General features: G+C 34.7%; 1 protein-coding gene across 7 annotated transcripts in view; it reads right to left on the bottom strand.

Moving 5' to 3' along the window:
* LOC309627291 (uncharacterized protein) overlaps nucleotides 1-15,117 on the bottom strand; it is a 297,871-nt gene that overhangs the window by 77,824 nt on the left and 204,930 nt on the right. The window contains exon 3 of one of the 7 annotated variants that reach the window (XR_014243654.1): nucleotides 4,208-7,865. The exons of the other annotated variants lie outside the window; for them this stretch is intronic. The gene's annotated coding sequence lies outside the window, so the exon portion shown is untranslated. Of the gene's footprint in view, nucleotides 1-4,207; nucleotides 7,866-15,117 lie in introns of those variants that run through there. 7 annotated transcript variants of the gene reach the window in all.

Below are 15,117 nucleotides of genomic sequence, written 5' to 3'. Positions count from 1 at the left end.
CAAGCCAGGTAATAAAAGATGTGGTAATGGAAGGGAATGGAGGGAACCCAGAGAGAGAGAAACAAAAGGATAAAGGCTATGCTGTACGCAAAGCCCGGAGAAGAAATTTGTAGACTTTTATCACGATTTTAAAATAATAACACTTACCATTTACCAAGAAGACAATATACCATAGCTAAAATATTGTAAGAAGGAAAGAAATTTTGTATGCTAAACAGTGCAAATGTATACAAGTGACAACATGAACAGTCAAATTTATGGGGATGGGCAGATAAAATGGGAAGTAGATAGAGGTGGCATGATGACAATGTCATCCATGATGAATAATACTCAAGTGGTTATTTGTGTTTTTTTCCATATTGATAAAACAACTGTCATTTTGTACTGAATTTCAATTAAGGGTGCAATCTAGAATGATGAAGGTAAGGCAACTGGTCATGGTTACATGCTTCAAGTTGGGTGAATAGACACAGATGGCATCAGATACCACTGACATGTTGAATATTTGGGACAACTGTGTCATTAATCATGATTATTTTTTCCATTAATGCATTAGGAAGATATAAGACATTTTCTTTCTAAAAGAAGTCTATCAAACAGAGATTATTTATAGACATTCACATGGAATATCTGACACACAACAGAAGAAAAGTAATGGTACATTCAACTAAGTATAAATCTGTGAGTAGATGAAGTTAGATGCCTTGGAAACAAAGTAACAGATTATGCAGAAGAAATGTAGTCAAATATATAGGGGTGGGATAATTGGAGTGATGTATCACACCTACATAGCTAAAAAGCTGAACACTATGGGTAGCAGCTAATTTGCAAAAGGACACACACATAATGGTAAGGGAAACGCAGGTTCCTACAGAGGTACCATGTTGAAGGATAATATCCACAATCCAAATCTGAGCTCCATGATTCTAACCAATCGTCTTCCAGAGTTCCCAGTGCCCGGTTCTGGAAGGATATATTATTTCCCTCTGTGCTGAAAGTCCGTGGAATATTTTTGTCTCTCATTTTGAGCATACTGACATACATACCAAGAAAAGGCCATTTTAATAATTATCATTATCAATTAGCATAATCAATCAATAAGTCACAGAAAGACTACAATTCTGAGCATTCTGTTAAATTGGTTGAATAGATGTGGCACTGCCTTATATACATATCTTTGTACAAGACTTGGTATTTGGGAGGTAAAAGGGTGGGAGGTACGGGAAGGAGGTCAATGAGACCAGTGAGAGTCTTGGATCAAGCTGTAACTAAATTGATTAGCAAGAGGGCAAATAAGGAAACAGGATTGATATGTATTAAATGTATGCTGTGTGCTACACTTTGTCATGTATTCTACATATTCTATCTTAATATATAAAAAAGCCATTTTAACCCTTTATTCCTACACTAGTCTTAAAGCTGCTCTGAAGTATCACCTGATAATGTCTTCTCTGCCCTTTAAGCTGTGCTGAAAGTCCCTGCAATTTTAAAGTCTGTCATTTTGAACATACCAAAAAAAAAAAAAAAAATTTAATGACCATCATCACCAATTAGCACTTACCAAATATTCACAGAAAAAGTGCCAGTGTGAACATTTTGTTAAATTGGTTGAATAGGGCTGGCACTGCCTTACAGGCAGTTTAAAAATAAATTTTACAGCTATGTTCTAATTAAGAAAGTAATATATAATAGTATAAAAAACTGGAAAATATTGAGAAGCATAAAGAAGAAAATAAAAGTCATCCAGAAGACTCTCACCTATATTTGACCATTATTTATAATATTTGACCAAAATTTGACCAGTATTTATATATTAGTACATTTCTATTCCTCTTCATATAAACATGCACGTTTTAGCATAGTTGAAAGCATATGATACATAAAGTGCTATATTTTACCTTTTCATTACCCTTTACTTTTAAATAATTTCTTGTATTAAGAACTTCATAAAACATAATTTTGATGCTTATATATTTTGTGTACTATAAATTATTGAACCATTCATAGGATACTTTTTTTTCCTAATTCTTTATTGTTTCAAATACTACTGTGGCAACTGTCTTCCCTCCTCTTTATTTGTTCTTTCAACAAATTGTTATCAAACGCATTTTATGTGTCAGGTACCCTATGCCAGGCACTGTGCTGGGCTTTGGAGGTACCAAAGTGAATAAATGAGGAGGATAGCCTATAAACACAAACAAGTACACTAAAATATGATAAATGCTAACATAATGTTGATATAAATCTATGTTTACATTTCTAATCATGTATTGTTGGGTCAGTGTGAAAAAACATTTTGAAGACTTTAGCTGTGTGCTGCCTAATGGTTTTCCAGAATGATTCTCTCAATTCACGAATGCATTGGGAGTGTGTTGAGATCACATTTCTCACCAAACCACTATTAGCATATTATTAACATTTGATAAATATTTGATAATTTTATAAGTAAAAATATTTCCTAATTGACTTATTTCTCATTTCCTTATTAGTGAGGTTAAAGCATATTTTCATATGCTAGTCAGCTTTTCCTGTATCTTTTATAAACTATTAGTCCATTATCTTTTCATATTATCTCATTGCAGCATTAGTATTTTTCTTATCCATATGTATGTTCTCTTTACACAGTAAAGTTATTTACCTTTTTTGTGATATGATTTTAGTAAATATTCATACTCAATTTGTATGCCCTTAAATTTTGTTTATATTTTTGCTAGGTGTTAAATTTAAAAATGTAAATGTTTATTTTGCTATTTTATTTTGTGATTTATTTCCACATGGAATTATATATTTTTTCACAAGCATTTAGTTGAAGGGTGTATTTAAGTGTTTCTCATTCATATATAACTTTTTTTTTTTTTTTCAGTTGTAAAGACAGTTTCTCATCTAGGTCACCATGAGATACAGAGGGTTTATTGACTGGTACTAGAATGGGTCAATAGACATCAGGAATGTAGGGAGCTCTGGCAATCTGCTGGTTCTAGCATCTCCCTCTGGTGGAATTTCAAGTATCTCCAAGTATAAATTCCCCCCTATAACTTGGCCTCGTCATGATCCCACATGACCTCCACTTACTTCATTCTCTCTCTCTCTTTATATGGACTGTTCACATTTGCTGACTGAAGTTCTCCATGTTTGCCTATTCAGATTCCAAAGACCATGGCCCACTTCATCTTTATATACCAGATCTCAATCTGAATTGTTGGTCAGTATATAGATTGGCTGTTCTTGTGTTGGGGTCCACCCTTTGACTACTCAGCTGGGACAAATAGGAAAGGAGTGTAGTGCCAGTGAGTCAAATTGAACAAGATTTGTCTGTGGGCTGGCTGGTATCCCTTAGAATGGATTGTGGGTGTTGGAAGTCCTGTGATTGACACTGCTGTCAAAAAACAGTTGCAGGTAGGATGTAATTGAGCATTCAGGAGATGATAGTCCTAATCTCAGCTCCGCTGCCAACCAGCTCTGAGTCCTTATTCAAATCTCTTAACCTTTCATAAAGCACAGTTTGCTCATCTGAAAAGTGTCATAATTCTATAGTCTTTAAGGTTCACTCCAATTCCAAAATATTTACAGTTCTCTTATACAGTATTTGACCATCTGAAAAAAAAAAAAAAAAAGGAAAGCAGTTCTCTCTATTCCGTAAAGCTGCTGGCTTTGATGAGTAACCAAAGCACTAGTGAGTACTAGCATCACTTAGCTGTGAACTGAATGAAGCAACATATTTCAGAATATTCAAGTCTTGAGGTAGTTTAGAGAACTGATACTCAGGAGGAATAAATACACAGCGTCTTTGGTTGAGTACAAGGTAGTTCAGTTAATAATATGGTGTGAGCAACCCATTTATTATTTTAGTTATTTCTTTTGAACTCAATAATAAAATCTAAATTCCTGCAGAGAACAATCGGCACAAAATGCTCCTCAAACTACCAAACCTAACACTTAAACACAAAACCAGTAATGTCAACAGAAAAATTTTTAAGGGCAGGTTTGTTATTCAGGGATGATCAGTGCTAGCTGCCATAAGAACCCCCAAATCTCAGTAACTTAATGAAGTAAGTGTTTATTTCTGGATTATATCACAGTTTGGATATTTGATGTGTGGCCTTTTGCATGATGATTAAAGGATCCTAGCCCTTTGCATCTGTGGCACTGCTGTCTTCTAGGCCTTCTTCAAAGTTTTCCATAGGTTTCTCTGCTTTGAACTGGCAACAAGCAAAGAGTGAGTGAGAGGAGATCTTGGTCAGCCCTGGAAGAGGTATAGAATACTCCCACTCATGTTCTTCCGACAGGAGGCAGGAACACAACCTTACCCTGAACGCAAGGAAGTTTGTGCAACAGAGTCTTCCTATGTGCCAGGGGAGGAAGCAGGACTGATAACATCTAGCCAGTTGGCCACAAAAGGTGAAATGTGAACTATATGCTAAAATGAATACTCAAGGGACCATGTAAAATGAAGTTTCTATCTTATGGCTGCACCAATAATAATAAAATTGTCTGAAGCAAATTTACTTCCTAGAAACTGAAAGTAAATTTTTATATAGAAATAAAAATCATTTACCAAGATAGTTTTGGGGAATTCTTATTAATCAGGGAAAAATGTTGATAAAGTTTACATCAAGCAATTACATTTAGCACAGATTTTGGTGTTATTCTTCCCAAAGTAAACTTTTTTCATGAATTCTTTACAACGGAATTTTTTTTTTCTAATTTGAAATGATTTTGATTTTTTATAGTGTTTTGTTTTCTGGCTAATTGATCAATATATGTATATTTAAATTTAAGGTTTCCTAGATTCAGTGGTTTGGGGCCTGAAGGTGACATTCTTTTTATTTCATATGCTTGACATAATTCTTTTCCTCAAATAGATAGCATAGAAGCAATATCTTGCATCTTTTTTCCTTTCAGATACAACCATTGCCTTGTCAGAAAAGCAGAATATAAAGCTTATTCTCCATCATCTTGGTTAGAAACCCATTTATCAATAAATAGTCTTCCTTAAGTTGTCTTCATTTTGTCACAATAAACCATCAACAATTCCAAAGAATGTTGCAATTAAAATATTTTTAAAGAATCATGGTTGTTATGGATACTGCTGAATATTCTACATTGTGGAATGGTGCATTACTGTGAGATCTAATATTTATCAACCCTTAACCCCATTAAGACCTTATTAGGAAAAATATTATGAAATTTACATTTCAGTCTCAGTTCCACAATTCTGAATAACAGCATCAGGTAACAGTTCCTAATGGAGTGATTTTGAATTGAACATTTAGTAAAAGAAAATTATCAGTATAAAATTGAAGTTTTGCAATACCAATAATTAAATCCACTGGCTTATCCCCTCTTGTGGTAAAACATCATTATTGTAACCATTTTTGCGATTGATCTACACTAACTGAATACCTACTAAATACAAAACATTGTTTATTTTGCCTATAAAAAATAACAGACAATAACACACATATGCCCAATATATTTATTTATATAATGTATATAAATAAGTATGAACAGCATATGATGGAATGCTAATTAGCCATTAAATGATTTTTTAAGATTGATACTTGCTAATGTGGGAAATATACACCATATGTTTTTAAATGAAAAACTAGCAGACTCCTTGATATCTGGTTGTCTTGCACAGTGATATGTTCTGAACTTACTCTTGATTCAGCGGCATAAGCAATTTAGTTTCCAGTGCAAATGGATTGTCTTTTGGTCTATCTGCCTAATGCACAGGTCAGCAAATTTCTATCAAAGCACATGTGGCTCAATACAAACTGCTAAACGTTGCAGTGAAATAAAGAAGTGATTCGCTTACTTTTATGCTAAACACTCTGTAATTGGACTATTTTTCTGTGTTTTTTTAAGATCCACAATGAACCAGCCAATGAAGAGTGCATTAACCAGAACCTCATAAAGGATATAGTCTTCAGAGGAGATGATAAAATATGGCTGTACATAGAAAGAAAAAGACTTGCAAAATCATACCATTAGCTTATGCGTCTTTAACAGCAAAACAGAGAGGAAGTTATAACAAAGTATAAACTGGTACATGTGACAGTAGTTGTTAAAAATCTTAAAAGCAGCCCAGACCTGGTGTGAGGGAACATTTCTGGATAGCTGCTGGGAGGGGACATGTCTGCATAACAGGGCCCTAAATGAGAGAAGCCACAGACCCCGATTCTCAGCATCTTAGGATTTACTGAGAGTGTTCAGTCATGCCTGCTATTTTCAGGCTGCTCAAAACATTTCTTCTCTAGATTTTCCTGGCCTTTCCCTAACTCTGTCCAAGAATCAAAGCAGGAAAACAATCTGATTAGACTTTTTTCTGTCAGCATGGTGGCAAACAGATGGTCTGACCACTCTTTTCAACCTGGTAGAATGACATAATCTATAGTACTGTGTCCATTTCAGGTGTTGATTACTATGCATGTGTGAATGTGTGTGAGTGAGAGTGTGTGTATGTGATTATGTTCTAAAATGGAGATAGAGATAAAGATAGAAAAACAGAGAGATGGAGATGAGGGAGAGACAGACGCACAAACTGTGAAGACTGATGATGATCATTTGCCTGGGTTTCTAGACAGGTTTCCCTGCAAAGCCAAATAATATTCCTAACTTATCAGGTTCCATAAGTTCATATTTTAGGGATTTATTCCTTAGACCTAAAATTTTGCCTTTTATCCTAGCAATTTCACACCTCAACGTGAAGCAGTTTGCTATAACTTTTTCTGTTTTGAACATTCAGTTAATTTCCATGGAATACTCTTTCTCCCATACCTAATGGTTCAATACCTGGTTTAAGTGTCTTTTCCCATTTAAAACCTTCTCTGAATCTTCTAAGTGAAGTTGATATCTTTCTTCTGACTCATGTTTATGCATAGTATCGAACTCTAAGTATTGTATTTATCATATCAGTTATTTTGTATCTTTCTCCCCATTACACTATGAGTTATTAAGTTTATATTTTATGCCTTAAGTGTCTTAATAAGTCTAGTATCTGGCACTTGACTCTTACAACTTGTTCATTGAATGAATACATGATTAAATGAGTTTGTGTAGTCAGAGAACGAGAAAGCTTCAAGCATTGAGAAAGTTTTCAGAGGAAGAGAGGCGAAGGAGGAAGATACCACTGTGTGCACTGAAATGAATTTCACTTCACAGTTTCATTTAGGGCTGACCCTTTGTGCCAGTTACCACCTGAGCTGAGCTCTGTGTACCTACAGTCGGGCCTTTGATTTGCAACCAGAGCTGCTATTTGCAAAACCGGTAGGAGATTCTGACTCTTAGAGTCTGCAGAAAGCCTTTTCTTTCTTTCTTTTTTTTTTAAATATAAATTTATTTATTTATTTATTTTGGGCTGCGTTGGGTCTTTGTTGCTGCGCGTGGGCTTTCTCTAATTGTGGTGAGCAGGGGCTATTCTTCGTTGCAGTGTGTGGGCTTCTCATTGCAGTGGCTTCTCTTGTTGTGGAGCACGGACTCTAGGCACGTGGGCTTCAGTAGTTGTGGCTCACGGGCTCAGTAGTTGTGGCTCACAGGCTCTAGAGTGCAGGCTCACCAAGTAAGTAAGTAAGTTGTGGTGCAGGAGCTTAGTTGCTCCGCGGCATATGGGATCTTGCTGGACCAGGGCTTGAACTCGTGTCCCCTGCATTGGCAGGTGGATTCTTAACCACTGTGCCACCAGGGAAGTCCCTGAAAGTCTTTTCTTAAAAGAGCGTTTCTGCTGTTGCAACCACCTACTATGATTTGTCTTTTGTTGTAATTTCCCAGAAGTCTTCACCAAATTGTTTGTTCATTTAATCCTGGAAGGTCTTCAGTGGCCAAATAGATGGATTTAAAGTATTGAGGAGCTAAAAGAAATAACGCTGCATGTAGGAGGAAAACAATCTCATTTTAGAGGTGTTACAGACTTCTGAATGGGAGAGGTAATTTACAACAGTTCTTCAAGTTAATTACTGTCAATATCAACAGATACAGCTCTGCCATGACATAGGGATTATCAAGGTAAAAGGTAAAATTTTCTGGGATGATTTAAAAATGGGCATTTGTAAATGTATATAAATAAATCTGATTTAAAAGGAATACTTTATCTGTATTAATCTTCCTGAGAGATAGAGAAGCAATTTTCAACTTATTTAAGTACATTTTATAATGTACTCTGGAGAATTAGAAAGCAGTTCAAGGTCAGTGTTAAGGTTGTTCTTCTCTTTCAGGGAAGATACTGCTAAACCATGAACTACTTCACAGCACTTGTGTGATATTGAGATGCTAGAAGACTCATGGTACTCTATCTTCCTCACGTATCTGCTCCTATGTATTCATAGGATGCATTGGTTAAGCTCTTTACTTATTTCTTGTCTACTTATTACCTGAATGTGTAATACTGCGGGGTTTTATCATATTAAGTTCAGGACTATTTAACTTACAACTTTGACAACTTTGTTATTCCTCAGAGATTTATATGTCTTGATAAATTGACCTCTCCAGCAAAATAGAAAGTTCTCTTAGAAGTTTGGGATCATAATACACACTTTTGCCCAATGCACTGTGCTAGTTACATAGAATCTTGTGGAACTGAATTAGTTTGTAATAGATAGCCAAAAATGGAGTGTTGAAGAGGGAGATACAGCGGCAAAGTTGATCTTTGTTATAAGGGTAAAATATAGAATAATTGGAAAACCTTCCCCAGTTTTTGATAAATGAATGGATATTGCTAGATTATTTTCCCTAGATATAATTCTGTAGGTGTTAAAGAAGTGATGGTATGGTTGATTCTGAGAAACTAAAATTAACAGACTGAGAATTCTGATGAAGACATAAGCTGATTACTTTTCATATATGGAAAGACAACCTAGATATGAAAAGAGCTTGGTAGAAGGACAACAGAATTCTGAGGAGGAATTTTAAGTTGTAATTCCTACCTTTTCTCACATTGCACTGCATGGATTATTGTCTACAGTAAGAAAAATAAATAAATAGTACCACCAGCCCAGCACCAGTGACAGATGGTGGGAAAATAGCAGAATGGAACTCGTGCTTAGCTGGGGTAGAAGGTGAATAACAACAGATTCTCAGGCATTTTGGCTGCCTCCTGAGAATCCCCTCTTCCCCACTATCCCTGCCAGGACCAGACAGGAGGAAAGGAGAATCCCCCAAGAGTGGAGTTGTTGACTGTGGGGAGAGATATGCAAAGAGTGGTTCAGCTCAGATTGTAAAGTTAGAAAATCTCAAACTTGAGGTGAATCCCTCCACCTAATACCACATAATGGAGAGTTAGTGGACCAAAAACTTAATATAAATGAAAAATTAAGTATAACACAAGCATAATCAGCATTCTCAAAGAGATAAAGGAGAATGTTGGAAAAGAGAAGCAGAATAACGTTTTAAAGAAAAAAATAAAATAAAGTATTCAGTAGAAGGATTAAAACATGAGAATGAGTACAACTGGTTAACAAATGAGTGACTTTAAAGATTAAGTTGAGGAATTCAAAAAAGTTATCAGGAAGGGACAAAGAAAAAGAATAGTAAAACAAATTAGGGATGTGAAGGAAGGGTGTACAAGTGTTAACTTCCACATTAAAGGTTTTCCAGAAAACCAATTGGAAAAAAAAATGGCAGGGAGGATATATTTGAAGAAATAATGACCTAGAATTTCTAAGAATTAAAGAGAGATAAACATTGACAAGTTTCATAGTAAACATTGACAAGTTTCATAGTACCACAGCTTTAGGACAACAAAAAATACAAACATATTAGAGTGAATTTTAAAACATCAAAGACGTCTCTTAAAGCTCCCAATAGAAAGAGCAGATTATTTAAAAAGACACAAGAAATGGACAGTAACATACTTCTCAATGAAAATCTTATATGCAAAATGCATATAACATTTTGTTTTGTGGATAAGAGGAGTAACATTGTTAAAGAGTCAGAATAAAAGAACTTTAAATCTAGACTACCATATTCAACTAATAGTAGTTTAAATGTAAAGGAAATATACTTACATATTCTTAGACAAACAACTCAAGTTTCATTAAGCAAATGGCTCTTTTGAAAACTTTTTCAGAAGTGTACCAGTGAGTTGTCAAATAAACCTAGGAAGATCTACTCTCTATGGAATATAGAGGTGAGGAAATAACTTAGTAAGTTTTCTTGTTGCTAAAACAAACCTAAAATCCATAAAAGATCCATAAATCTCAGTTAAAAATGTAAAAACTACAAACATGGTGGTGGGAGTGAGGAGAGCATGTCATGAGAGACTTTAGATGATATAGACATTGATAGGCATAACAAATGGGTAGAAAGTAAAAAAATTAATGCAGACATATGTCATTTTCCTGGTAACCAACATAAGAAATTGAATGCAATGTCAACTTCTATACAATAAGAAGAAACTTGATATGTCCAAAGGAAGGCATGAAAGGAGAATTAATGTATAGAAAATGTGTAATAGAAAGAAATCAATAAAATATGAAGGTAGAAATGAGTGCTAGCAACAGTTGTAATAAATGTAAATGTGTTAAATTCACTGACAAAACAGATCTTTAGAATGAATTAGAAAAACATCATCCAACAATATACAAAATATAAAAGAAACACTTCAAATAAAAGATAGTGAAAATTGAGAATAAAAACGGGGCTTAAAATTACAAAAAAAAATGTATTAGGTTATTAGAACCAAGCCTCTCATTGTAGACAACTAAAAAAGACATTAAATATTAAAATTATTTTTATATTCCCAGAAGAGTTGATAAGAACAGGCCAAAATTGAAGGGAAAATAAGAACCAAGAGAAGTAAGCAAGTACAAAAGCTATTTTGACTAAAATCTGGCAAGTTTGAAATATACCTCTACTATAGGAACTCCACTTTTTCTACTGAGGTTCTTTGTCCACACATGCAGAAATCTAGAAGTCTCTGGGAATTTAGTCCCTTTTTGTAGAGCCCTTGCCCAGTGGCTGACAGATACAGGAGTATGACAGCTTAGTTTCCTTGCCTTAGACATCTGAGAAGTGTAACTTCAGAGTTCCTCTGTAGGATCAGGCTGAAGCTATGCTCTACAGGTCTTTGTCTGAGATTATACTCTTGCTTGGCTTTCTTCTCTTCCCTCTCCTGCTTCCCTTTCATATAAACATATGAGCAATGTGTGAGGTTTACAGTGAGCAAGTCTTTTATGGCTAAAACAGCTGTGTGTGGATTTGGTGGTATATTTGCGAAATGAGACAACAGAGAGAAGGTAGGGATTGTTAAAGGAGCAATTGTGTCATTGGGCATAAGATTGAAAAATTAAGCTGGGACTGAGTTTTGCAGCATCATTAACACCAAACTAAGTAGATTCAGTTACTCTCCACGTAATGGGAAGTCAGTGAAGGATTTTTAAGAATAGGAGTGATGTGATAAGTTCTATATTTTACAGCAAAATTGTTGGAACCATGAATGATAGCATGCAAGTTTTTACTGGAGTCCAAAGAAAATAATGATGAGGAATTGAGCTGAGTCAGAGAATAAAGAGGAGTGGATGAATGAGAGACAAATTTTAGAGATACAATTTACAAGACAAGTTTACCATTTACATGTGAGAAAGGGCAGGGGGAAAAGTTAGAAATGACTTCAAAATCCTTCATTTTTAAATTTAGGTAGCTTATTTATTGATATATGGAAGGAAGAATGAGGAACAAGTTTTGACAAGAAAGATATTGAGTTCAACTTTGCATTTTTGAGACACATATTGAATAACCATGTGAAGATAAATAAAACCTGTAAAAGGGAGTCTGTGATTAGAGTTTAGAGATTGGTAAAATTTTACAAAATGAGAAAACGTGAAAGCTGAGGAAAAAATCCTGGGTAAAAACAACATGTAAGGAGTAGAAGCACTAGTTGAGCAAAATAAACATAGACAAGAGGAAATAGAACTAGATAAGAGGAGACTATGGTAGTATCATAAAAACAAATGAGAAAAGGGTGAAAAATATAAGGGTCGTTGCTATAAAATGTTGCAATAAGGATTGAAAATGTGCTGTTCTGCTTGGCAGTTAGAATGTCGTTGATAACTTTTCTTCATACAGCTTTAAGAGAGACTTAAAAGTAAAACTAGAGACTGCTCTTTGAAGAATCTGGACTGTGAAGAGTGAGACAATGTCAAGAAATGATCTTTTTTCAAGAATGGGGATAACTAAGCATGATTAGTTATGGAAGTTAGGAGAATAAGAAGAGGCCAGTGGAAAGGTGGAGGTTGAATAAATGAAACATTTGATTAGAAAATATTTTGAAAAAGGTATGGCACTGAAATTGAATTTATGTGAGCTAACACATAAATGTTGCTCTAAAGGAGTCCATCAGCTGATTCTGAAATCCACATGTAAATTCAACAGACCAAAACTAACCAAGGCAACTTGAAACGGAAGAAAAAAGTTGTAGAACACAGTTCTAAAACTTATTTACAAAGCTACAGTAATCAAAAGGTGTGGTACTATCATAGACATATAGATCAATGAAATAGAAATGAGGGTCCAGAAACTAACACTTATATCTGTGGTCAATTGATTCTAACAAAGATGCCAAGGCAATTCAATGGGGAAGGAGTAGTCTTTTCAATCAATAGTGGTGGGACAACTAGATATCAAGATGCAAAATATTGAATCTGAATGCTTAATTCACATTATACACAAAATTTAACGCAAAATGGGTCAAAGACCTAAATGTAAGAGCCAAAATTATAAAGTTTGTAGAAGAAAACACATGAATAAATCTTTGTGACTTTGGATTATACAATGATTTTTTAAGCTATGAGATGAAAAGCACAAGCAAAAAAATGAAAAAGTGATTAACTGAATAGCATCAAAATTTTAGATTTTTGTGCTTCAAATGACATCATCAAAAAATTGAAAAGAGAAAATATTTGCAAATCCTGTTTTCGATGAGACCTGTATCCAGAATATATGAAACTCATTAACAAAAAAGGATTGGAAAATATCCAAAAAGATACAGGAACATCTACTAAGTACATTAAAGATGTTCAGCATTATTAGTCATCACAGGAATGCAAATCAAAGTCACAGTGAGATACCACTTCACAACTCACTATAATAGCTGTAGAAAAAAAAAAAAAAACTGACAGTAAAAATTTGGTGAGGATGTGAAGAAATTGAAACCCTCAAACATTGCTGGTGGGAATGTTAACTGGTGCAGCTACATTGGAAAACAGTGTGGCAATTCCTCAAAATGTTAAATATAGAGTTACCATATGATCTACAAATCCACTCTTAAGTATTTACTCATAAGAAACATATGTCTACATCAAAAGTTGTACACAGATGTTCACAGCAGCATTAGGCATAATAGCCAAAAAGGGGAAACAACCCAAATTTCCAACAACTGCTGAAGGAATAAACAAAATGTGGCATATCTCTTCAGTGGAATGTTATTAGGCAATGAAAAGGAATGGAGTACTGATAACTGCTACTATGTGAATGAACCTGAAAACAGTATGCTAAGTAAAGAAAGCCAGTCATAAAAGACCATAGAGGGCATGATCCCATTTATATGAAATGTCTAGACTAGGCAATTCTATAAAGACAAAAAGCAGATTAGTGGTTGTCTGGAGTTGGCGGTGGGGAGGTTGGCAGTGGGGAGGCAATTCTATAAAGACAGAAAGCAGATTAGTGGTTGTCTGAGGTTGAAATGGGAAGTGAATGCTAATGGGTATAGATTTCTTTCTGAGGTAATGGAAATATCCTAAAATTAGATTATAGTGATGATTGCATAACTCAGTAAATAAACTAAAAAACCATTGAACTTTAAATGAGTGAATATTATGGTATAATTTTATCTCATTAAGCTGTTTAGAAGGAGTCCACCTTATTGCTGCTTATCACAGAAAATGTGCTGCTTAGGTTCTAGTAGGAAGGCTTTTATTATTTTGGAATTTTTCCAAAGGCTACTCTCAGTTTGGGCCATATAGTGAAGGAATTTAATACTACTGTTTAGGAAGATTGACTAAACTGTGGATCTGGGTTTTTGTTGGACTGTTCTACAACTCTACTTTCACCCTCAGAAGAATGAAACAAAGGCAATGGAACCAAATAATTTTTAGGATGAAAACTCCATATTGCCTATCACGTGTTTACAGTTTGTTGACTTGATGTTCATTATTGATTGGATTTTCTTTTGTACTTGAATTTTATCTCTGCTTCTACTCTGAGATTATGAATGAAAACTAGTATTTTTCAACTTCATTCTTAAAGGTAAATTGACCTGCAAAGATTTAAATTTCACAACTGAGGTCAGTGCACTGATCAATCTGGCTCAGAGTGCTAGACAATAGAAAACAGAGATGATAAGGTTGTGTCAATCTCATTCACGCTATTTTGATTTACTTTAAGGGCTAAATTAATATTTTTTGACAGGACACTAAATTCTCACTTTTAATTATAAACTAAGAAAACAGGATTATGTTGGATAGTCTTTTTTTAGTCTATTATAGCGCATGCAGTTCTAAACACAAATAATTTTTAAAATTATTTTAAACAGGATTTAGAACTGCTCAGAGCTTAAATTTCACGGCACTCAGATTCTTAAAACAGGACCACTATCCTAGGTGTTATGGACTAAATGTTTTTGTACCCTCCCAAATTCACATGTTGAAATCCTAACCCTCAATGTGATGGTATTGGGAGGTGGGGCTTTGCAGGGAGTAAGGGCATGAGAGTGGAGCCCTCATGAATGGGATAAGTTCTTTATGAAAGAGACCCCAGAAAGCTTTCTAGTTCTCTTTTGCCCATGTGAGGATACAAGGAGAAGTCAGCAGTCTGCAATCCACAAGGGGGTTCTCACCAGAACCTGACCATACTGACAACTTGATCTTGGACCTCCAGTCTCCAGAACTGTGAGAAACAAATTTCTGTTATTTATAAGCTACCCAGTCTATGGTACATAGACAACCTGTTATAGCAGCCTGAATTGACTAGGATATTAGTCAATTCACTTGTACGAAAATTAAAAAATCAGTTTATAAGTTTGTACAAATATACACCAAAGGCATGTACTTAAGATCAGATAACATACAAAAACCTTTGTTTCTAAATGGGTATTGTACTATTTGTTCATTTAGTGCAAAATCTTGT

This window comes from Balaenoptera borealis (genome assembly GCF_965194805.1).
Source record: "Balaenoptera borealis genome assembly, chromosome: 4".
Taxonomy (NCBI): Eukaryota; Metazoa; Chordata; class Mammalia; order Artiodactyla; family Balaenopteridae; genus Balaenoptera; species Balaenoptera borealis.
Note: the sequence above shows the minus strand (reverse complement) of the source record. Positions and strands in the feature narration are given on the sequence as shown.